This window comes from Sinocyclocheilus anshuiensis, unplaced genomic scaffold (assembly GCF_001515605.1).
Source record: "Sinocyclocheilus anshuiensis isolate Anshui unplaced genomic scaffold, SAMN03320099.WGS_v1.1 scaffold256, whole genome shotgun sequence".
In the NCBI taxonomy this organism is placed as follows: Eukaryota; Metazoa; Chordata; class Actinopteri; order Cypriniformes; family Cyprinidae; genus Sinocyclocheilus; species Sinocyclocheilus anshuiensis.
Window position 1 is genome coordinate 1163480 of NW_015558587.1, and position 8236 is coordinate 1171715.

Here is an 8236-nt window from a genome sequence, read left to right on the forward strand (position 1 = left end):
TACTTCACATTTTTGAGTGCAAAAAAGAGAATTGGACTAGAAACACTGAAGACTGTGGAAAACCTACTTTAAGGCCATGATAGAAAGAAGAAGAAAAAATGAGTAATGCAGGGCTGCTGCGTCCATGCCACTGGCTTCAGCTCTCAGTAGCACCCGAGGGACGAACGAAATACTCAAAGTAACCTACCTTCCCTTCAAGTAGCACTACTACGTATCTTTTGGCACAAGAGCTACAGTTTCAGGTCTGTCGGCAATTATAATTAACACAAACGTCTCTCTAATGCTTGAAGTTAATGGCAGTAAAAGTTCAACTCAAAACCTTCCTGGATGTTAAATACGGGGATCCAGATTAGTTACATGGCAGCTTTTTCTCCTACATACAGCAAACACAAGTCTGTATGCAAGTTTGGCACAACGAACATTGCCATCTGACCATGAAGAATATCATTAAAAAAAAAAAAAAAAAAAAAAATCTCTCTATTTATTCCTTCTCTTTCTAGCTTGTACTTATTTGAACAATGTCTAAGAACTTGGTATTACAACCACACTCAAAATGTCCACTTATAAAGGTTATAATTCACAAAATTAATCTCTTTAATCTTGAGGTGACATGGCTTAAACGTAATATCTGAGCATGCAACAGACTTAAGCTCAATTTCAAGTTGATGATCTACAAATTCAAGTACTGATTTTTTTAAACATGCCAATGCCGAGACGTCTATGAGATTCCATTTCTATATTTGAAGTGCATCAGTGTCAATGTGAACTGTTGCTTCCTTTCTAAAGACTATGAATTAATTGAATCTAATGAATGAGAGTGCACCTAATAATATAATTTAATACAACTGATGCCCTACAATTGGCAAAAGAAAAAAAAGGGCTTTTAATGAAATCATTAAATTGAGTATCTAACAACTGGCTTTGCACTTGATTGTCCCTAATTTTAATTCTCTAATTCTTTATTAATTTTTATTTATTATTATTTTTAAAAAAAAGTTTGAAATGTAATAATGCGTTGTGTAAAAAGAACTTAATTCCAGGGAAAACCCTGAAAAAACAACATTGTTGTTTCCAATAAACACCACTAGATGTCTCCTCAAAACGTGAGCACAGTGTTTTACTGCTCAGAATTCCCTGATACTGTGATTGTGGCAATGACAAACTCAAATGACCCAATATAGTCTTCTTTCCTCAGGTCTCCTGATTCAAATAAAAAACAAACTCAAACCAGCCGGTTTCCTTATATGTACCATGCATGGCTAAAATAGAGCACACATACCCACACACACACTGCACAATACATATATCATATACCCAGTACCTCTCATACAAAAAAAATAACAATGTCGGCTGATCATTTTTTCCTTGATTATGAGATGAGAAAATATCCCAACCTCACTTAGATCAACAGCAAAACCGCACTACTACAAAGACCCAATGACGTATTCACGGCCCAAGGCTGTATAGCATGGGCTCTGTCATGTAGTCATGGCACACTCGAAACTTCAAGTACTCTAGACAACCCGAGAGGTTGTGAGGTCTTTCTGCTCCCCAAATGACCTTAAAGGTGTGGCGATGCTTCCACTGAGCATTGGATGTAGTTTCTGTCTCCATCTCACTCTGACCTCCATCACTAGACCGATTCCCTCTCCAGGGTTTGAATGTTACGTTGGGTTCATTGTACTCTTCTATTGTGCAGAGGGTCCCAGAGACCTCCATGGCTTTGTCTGGGAGATCCCGTATGCATACAAGAGAGGAGATCAGGAGCGGCGGAGAACGTTCTGGTCTTTTTCAACAACACATCTTTCCACAACAACCACCACTCCTTTCCATGAAATGGAACGGGATGTTTCCAGCAGGTCAGATGGGGAAGAGATACGTCTGAAATATTCCTCACAGACTTCAAAAGTGCAGATTACTGACTAGTCGCCACTATGGGAAGGTAGGAGAACAACACTGCACGTACACCAGAACAGTAAAGGCTCTCTGAACCTCAACCATCTCCAAGAGGCACTTTTCACATCTTTTGGTCTCAGTTTAGCTTGATAGTATCTTTCCTCCAGAAGGCAAATGTTATCATCAAAGCCTACGTAAGCCTGTGACCTTTGATATAAAGGGCGAATGACGAAATGAACTCGTGCATGGTGATGAGGTACTCCAGCTCCATGCTGTGGTTTTTGGTCAGGAATAGCCCATGTATTTCCACAATCTTCAAGATTTCATCGGTCCTGACATTTCCACCCATTTCCATCCATCCGTTCTTGACTCGGATCAGCCCAAGAACGCACATGCATGGACCTACACGTGATGACGGCGCTAAATAAGAACTGGATTATCTTGAGCGTGCTAGCCTCTTTGATGTGGCACTATGATGCGGAGACGCTCCAATGGTGCGGTCCTCTTGCACTAACTATAGAGCTGTGTCATAGACGTCCTGTTGCAGGACGGTGTTGGGGTGGAGACAGGGGACGGTGGGCTGAGGATGGTCCCAGTTGGGGTCTCTCGCTGAGGGCAGCGTTGAAGGAGCCGGCGGCGGCCCGGGAACCACTGGGCTCTGGCCTCTCAGCTGCTCCCGCACATCTTGCTCCAGACTGGGCGGAATAATTAACTGGTCTTCCGGGTCTTGCTGGGCTGGTGCGGCGAAATATCCTGACTTCTTTTTTGGGGCCTCCAGTGCTACCTCAATAATATTGTGGCTGTCCTCGAGAGCCACTACGGAGCCATTAGACAGCTTCTTCCCGAAGAGACTAGAGGTTGAAGGAGACTTCTTCAGATCTGAGATCTCTCGGCCACATACAGCCAGCAGGCAGCCGTTGGTGGCAGAAACCACCACGCTGTTTTGCCGCCGCATTTTGCTGTTGGGATAATCCGAGCCCCTCGAATCATGCCGGCCGTCCAGGTTCTTGGGACTTTCCGGTGGTCCGGAGCGCAGCTGAAAAGCGCAGCAATGGATGTCCACTTCCACCTCAAGCTTGCTCCCGTTTGAGATGACGCCTTCTAAAGGAGCCTCGTCGTCGCTGTCTAGTCCATTGTCCGATTGGTTGCTTGAAAAGGTTGCGCTGGAAGGTTGCCGCTGGAATAGAGCCGGGTGCGCCCCTGGCCCCAAGCTCGCCACTGGCCCTATGTTACACAAGGTAGCAGTGGGATGCAAACTACAGCGGCGCTCTGGACGAGCTGTTGGTCCCGAAGAGGGGTGCTCGTCCGAAGCTGTGGACCCAGCCTCGCTGCCAACTTCCGAAGCGGACATCTCGCTGTTGAACTCAGAGGTGATGCCACTGCTAGATGACGGCGTGGCTGGGTCACCAGGGGACACGGAGATCGGTAAAGGTGGTCCTCGGGCTTCTGCGTTCGAGAGAGGAGGCTCACATGTACAGCTGTCTTCTCCGATATGCAAAGCTACCACCACTGCTCCCACGTTATCCCGGCACCCATAGCTCTGTGCCAGCGTGCAGAGCTTTTTGGCAGCAGCGCGGGGGTCTCCGACAGCCAGCACAGTGCTCACTGCCTCCTGGTAGGAAACCTTCTGGAAGAGTGCTTTGTTTCCTAGGATCAGGAACTCATCCTGGGAACACAGAGGCTCTGTGTGCACACAGGGTTTGGGAAGCACCCAAGGAAACAGGTAGGAACAGCCAAGTAACCGTGAGCAGCATGTCACCCCACTCACCTTGTTATCCTACAGCACAAGAGTCAAATGATTAGAGACACAAATAAGCTGCTACTTCTCATTCATGGCCATATTTACAATAAACAGCATGATGCATCGGCCAGTACTATGACATAATTTTTGCATTGTGCTTTGAAAACGGCAGCGAATAGCCTAGATTTATGCGCTCCATTCGAATAGAAATCTTATACAGTATTACAGTTTGTTGATATAAAATGGTAATTGTGCATTAACGATGTCTGTATGCAAATAAGCGGTCTGAACTTATTTAAGCAGCGCTTTTTTTTTTTTGTCACGCATGTACACCTGCATACCACTTATGTGCACCCCTGCTTAGAAACCTTAGTCAGGGTAGAGCCAATTTAATTTTTGACAGGAATGAACAAGGCCAAGAGGTGAGGGATAAAATGCCTTCAATCGATTGCAATAAATGCTGTTTAACGTGCCAATTATTCAGCTGACAAAACGTCTCCAAAAAATGAAAAATCAGTAGTCAAAACTCCATAAAAGAGTTTTGAGAGAGATCTAGGAACTTTATACAGCATGTGCCATTATTAAGGCTGCAAGTCTATTGCTCAGCCTGGTTTTCTTCTACGTACAATTCAATATGGCATCTAACCTGACTAAGGTCTATGGGATGACCTGAGAATGAGTCAATACCTCAGTGATAATAGCTTTTGCCAGTTTGACACGCTCCATCTCCTCAGCGCTTTGTTCTAGGCTGAAAACCTTTGAGAGGGCAAGAGGTTGCCCATCACGACACAGTACAGCCTGGCAGGTGCCTACGTTGGCCACAGTGAGGCTGAAGTAGCGGCCAGGCTCGGAGGACTCGTGATGGATGTAACAGAGCAGAGCAGAGGCACCGAGCTTCTGGCCTGCCATGCCAAGTTTCCTGCAAAAATGCACAACACAATATGAGAAATGCATTTGTTATTCATAGAGCTAAGAATCTAAATTCAAAGCTCTGTCTGAACTATGGGGCATTCAAGTCAGATTCAGAAGTTGAACGGTAAGTTGTAATTGCCAGTGGGTTTTCTTTGAGCACGAGTTTCAGAGTTGTGGGCATCATTGACAAAATATGGTGGATGCAATGAAGGTTTTCTTTTTCAATAAAACTAGCTCCTTTAAAGGGATAGTTAACAAAAAAGAAAATTCTGTCATTAATTACTCACCCACATGTCGTTCAAAACCCATTAAGACCTTCGTTCATCTTTGGAACACAAATGAAGATATTTTTGATGAAATCTGAGAGCTCTCTGACCCTCCATAGACAGCAAGGATCCTAACACGATCAAGGTCCAGAAACGTAAGGACATCGTTAAAATAATCCATGTGACATCAGTGGTTCAACCGTAATTATTCAAAGCTACGAGAATACGTTTTGTGCGCAAAGAAAACAAAAATAGCTTTGATCTGAACGTAAACAACGTTACGCGTGGTGCTGCTGACACATAACAGCATACATTGTTTACGTTCAGATCAAAGCACACGCATACGTCGCGATAGTCTCCAAAATGGCGCTATAGGGTGACGCGGAGGAGACGAATTGTTGAATAAAGTTATTTTGTTTTCTTTGTGCACAAAAAGTATTCTCGTAGCTTTGTAAAATTACGGTTGAACCCCTGATGTCACATGGATTATTTTAACGATGTCCTTGCTACGTTTCTGTGCCTTGATCGTGTTAGGATCCTTGCTGTCTATGGGAGGGTCAGAGAGCTCTCAGATGTCATCAAAAATATCTTCATTTGTGTTCCGAAGATGAACTAAGCTCTTATGGGTTTGGAACGACATGAGGGTGAGTAATTAATGACAATTTTAATTTTTGGGTGAACTATCTCTTTAAGTTGCTTGTATGAACTACGATAGTACTGTACAACTACGATAGAATATATAATGACTTTGTTTACAAAATCTTCATGAATTGAAATAAAACAAAAAAGCGAAATGCACGATGTGCATTCGTCATCAATCTTGCTGAACTGCCATCTTGCTCCGACCAAACTCATTTAAATGCACCTGATGTTGTAATTTCGACTTCCCAAATTGTAAATATAATTTTTCCATGAGGACTTGAATGCACCATAGTTGCAATACACAATTGGTTATTATTTAAAGATATTTTCCTTTGATATTACACATTATAATATACTTTGCATAAAGATTATTTGGCGATACTTTATTGATAAAAATTTAACTTTTACGTAAACATTATTAGGTGCATAACTTAAAAAGTTAACAGTTAGAAATGTCATGAAACTGAATCATATTCTCATATATATCATACATTTCAATTTAAACTACTTTCTGCTGAGCATTATGTAAGTAATGACCAACTGACTATACATTATCCCATTCATTATATGACTACTTACCAAATAAATAAATGGATATGAAATTTAAATTACTTATGTGATAAGAAAGAGAATGCAGTGACACTAAAAAGTAGACCAGCGTATAAATAGACGGTCATTATACAAATATAATGATCGAATGTCATGACTGAATCAAGTATTCCAGAGAATGGTGTAATAAAATGTGTTATAAATTCATACAGTTAGTTACCAATGATTGTACAAGCAAACTGAAGCATACATGATTTATGGAAAAAAGAAAAAAAGCTTAATCAAATCAACGTGTTTGATTGTGTGTGTGTGTGTGTGTGTGTGTGTGCAAAACACACCTATGGGAGGCAAGGAAAGTGTTGCTCATGTATACACTGTCCACACTGGAGTGCTGTATCTCCTCTACCAATACATCTCCCATGGTGCACTGCAGTAACCTGGAAACTTCCTCATTACGATCGCCATCAAAAATCCCATAAGCAGCCTCCGGACTGTCTCCGAAGCGATCCACAGCCAGCACAGACACACACAACCTGAACCCAGGTAAAACAGCAAAGTGTACACTATCACATTACAAATACATTTCATTGAATGGTAATGGATACACCTATATAGGTACATACACACTCTGACAAACACACAAATGTGGCCCCCCTCGGTGGATGAAGGGTACCGAGAGAGGATGCGATATTTGAGACGGACTGCTTTGAGACTGTGGAGGTAATGCCCTTCGCAGGGGGAGCCAAGCACACTGAGGTCACATTAAACATGTAGAAACAAGACGTTTAAGCCTATGGGATGCTTTCTGCATTCAAACCGGCCCTCCTGCTGCATCTTGCCCTTGGTATGTTTTTATGCCATCCAAGTATTTATTGGTTAGAGAATTAGTTGTCTCCGGGCCAGATCGGCAAAACATCTGGGGCTGAATTCACAAAAATCTTCTTAAGGAGGTTAAGAACTTTCTTAGGAAAATGATTACAAACTTCTTGGAATTTTTCTTAAGTGCAATTCTTGAAAAATACTCAAGCAGTTTTCAAATGTCTCTTGTTCTTAAGAAGACAATATTGTTAATGTTAATTAACATTGTTAATATCTGTTGCAGAAGACTTTCTGATCATGTCTTTTTTTAAACTGACTGCAGATTACGTAATATGTGACCCTGGACCACAAAACCAGTCATAAGGGTTTGAGGACAATATTTGGCTGAGATACAACTATTTGAATATCTGTAATCTGAGGGTGCAAAAAATCTAAATATTGAGAAAATCCTCTTTAAAGCTGTCCAAATTAAGTTCTAAGCAATGCATATTACTAATCAAAAATTAAGTTTTAATATATTTACGGTAAGAAATTTACAAAATATCTTCATGGAACATGATCTTTACTTAATATCCTAATGATTTTTGGCATAAAAGAAAAATTGATAATTTTGACCCATACAATGTATTTTTGGCTATTGCTACAAATATAGCCGTGCTACTTATGACTGGTTTTGTGCTCCAGGGTCACATGTTATAATATGCGCACACACTACTGAAACTGGCTTGATGGGACTTCAGCACTCTGCCTTCCTATTTAACTAGTTTTTTATAGAGTTGTTCCTGAATTTCTAATTCAGAAGTCCTGTCATGCATAATCTTGACCGATCATTATCAATCATTGGTGTCTCGTTTCAGAAAAGTAACCTTTACATTCCAAAGAAAGTAAGAAATCATAGTAATTAGGCCATTATCAAATAGTCAATATTATAATGGTAACTTTTCTGAATTAAGGCAAACTATACGTTGTATATGGCCAACAAATGTGGCCTAGCAAGCGTTATGTTGTAATGCTTAATATCTGAAATAACCCAATAAATTCATCAAACATCTTAAGTTTTGGGATTTAAGACAAGTTGGAGGTTATCCACAATGATTTTTAAAGAAGATTCTTTTCAAGAATTTGAATTCTTTTGTGTTGGTTTAAGAACAAACTTGAGAAAAACATTTTTAATAAGTATTTTTGAGAATTCAAACATACTCAAGAATACAAAATATGAATTTCTTTAAGAAAACAGCACTTAAAGGGATAGTTCACACCAAAATGAAAATTCTGTCATTAATTACTCACCCTCATGTCATTCCAAACCTGTAAGACCTTCGTTCATCTTCGGAACACAAATTAAGATATTTTAAGAAATCTGAGAGCTCTCTGACCCTCTGTAGACAGCAACACAACTGCAATATTCCCA

General features: G+C 40.9%; 1 pseudogene; it reads right to left on the reverse strand.

Annotated features, from left to right (window-relative positions):
• Positions 1-1017: 1017 nt before the first annotated feature.
• Positions 1018-8236, reverse strand: part of LOC107679893 (PH domain leucine-rich repeat-containing protein phosphatase 2-like) — a 70576-nt pseudogene continuing 63357 nt past the window's right edge.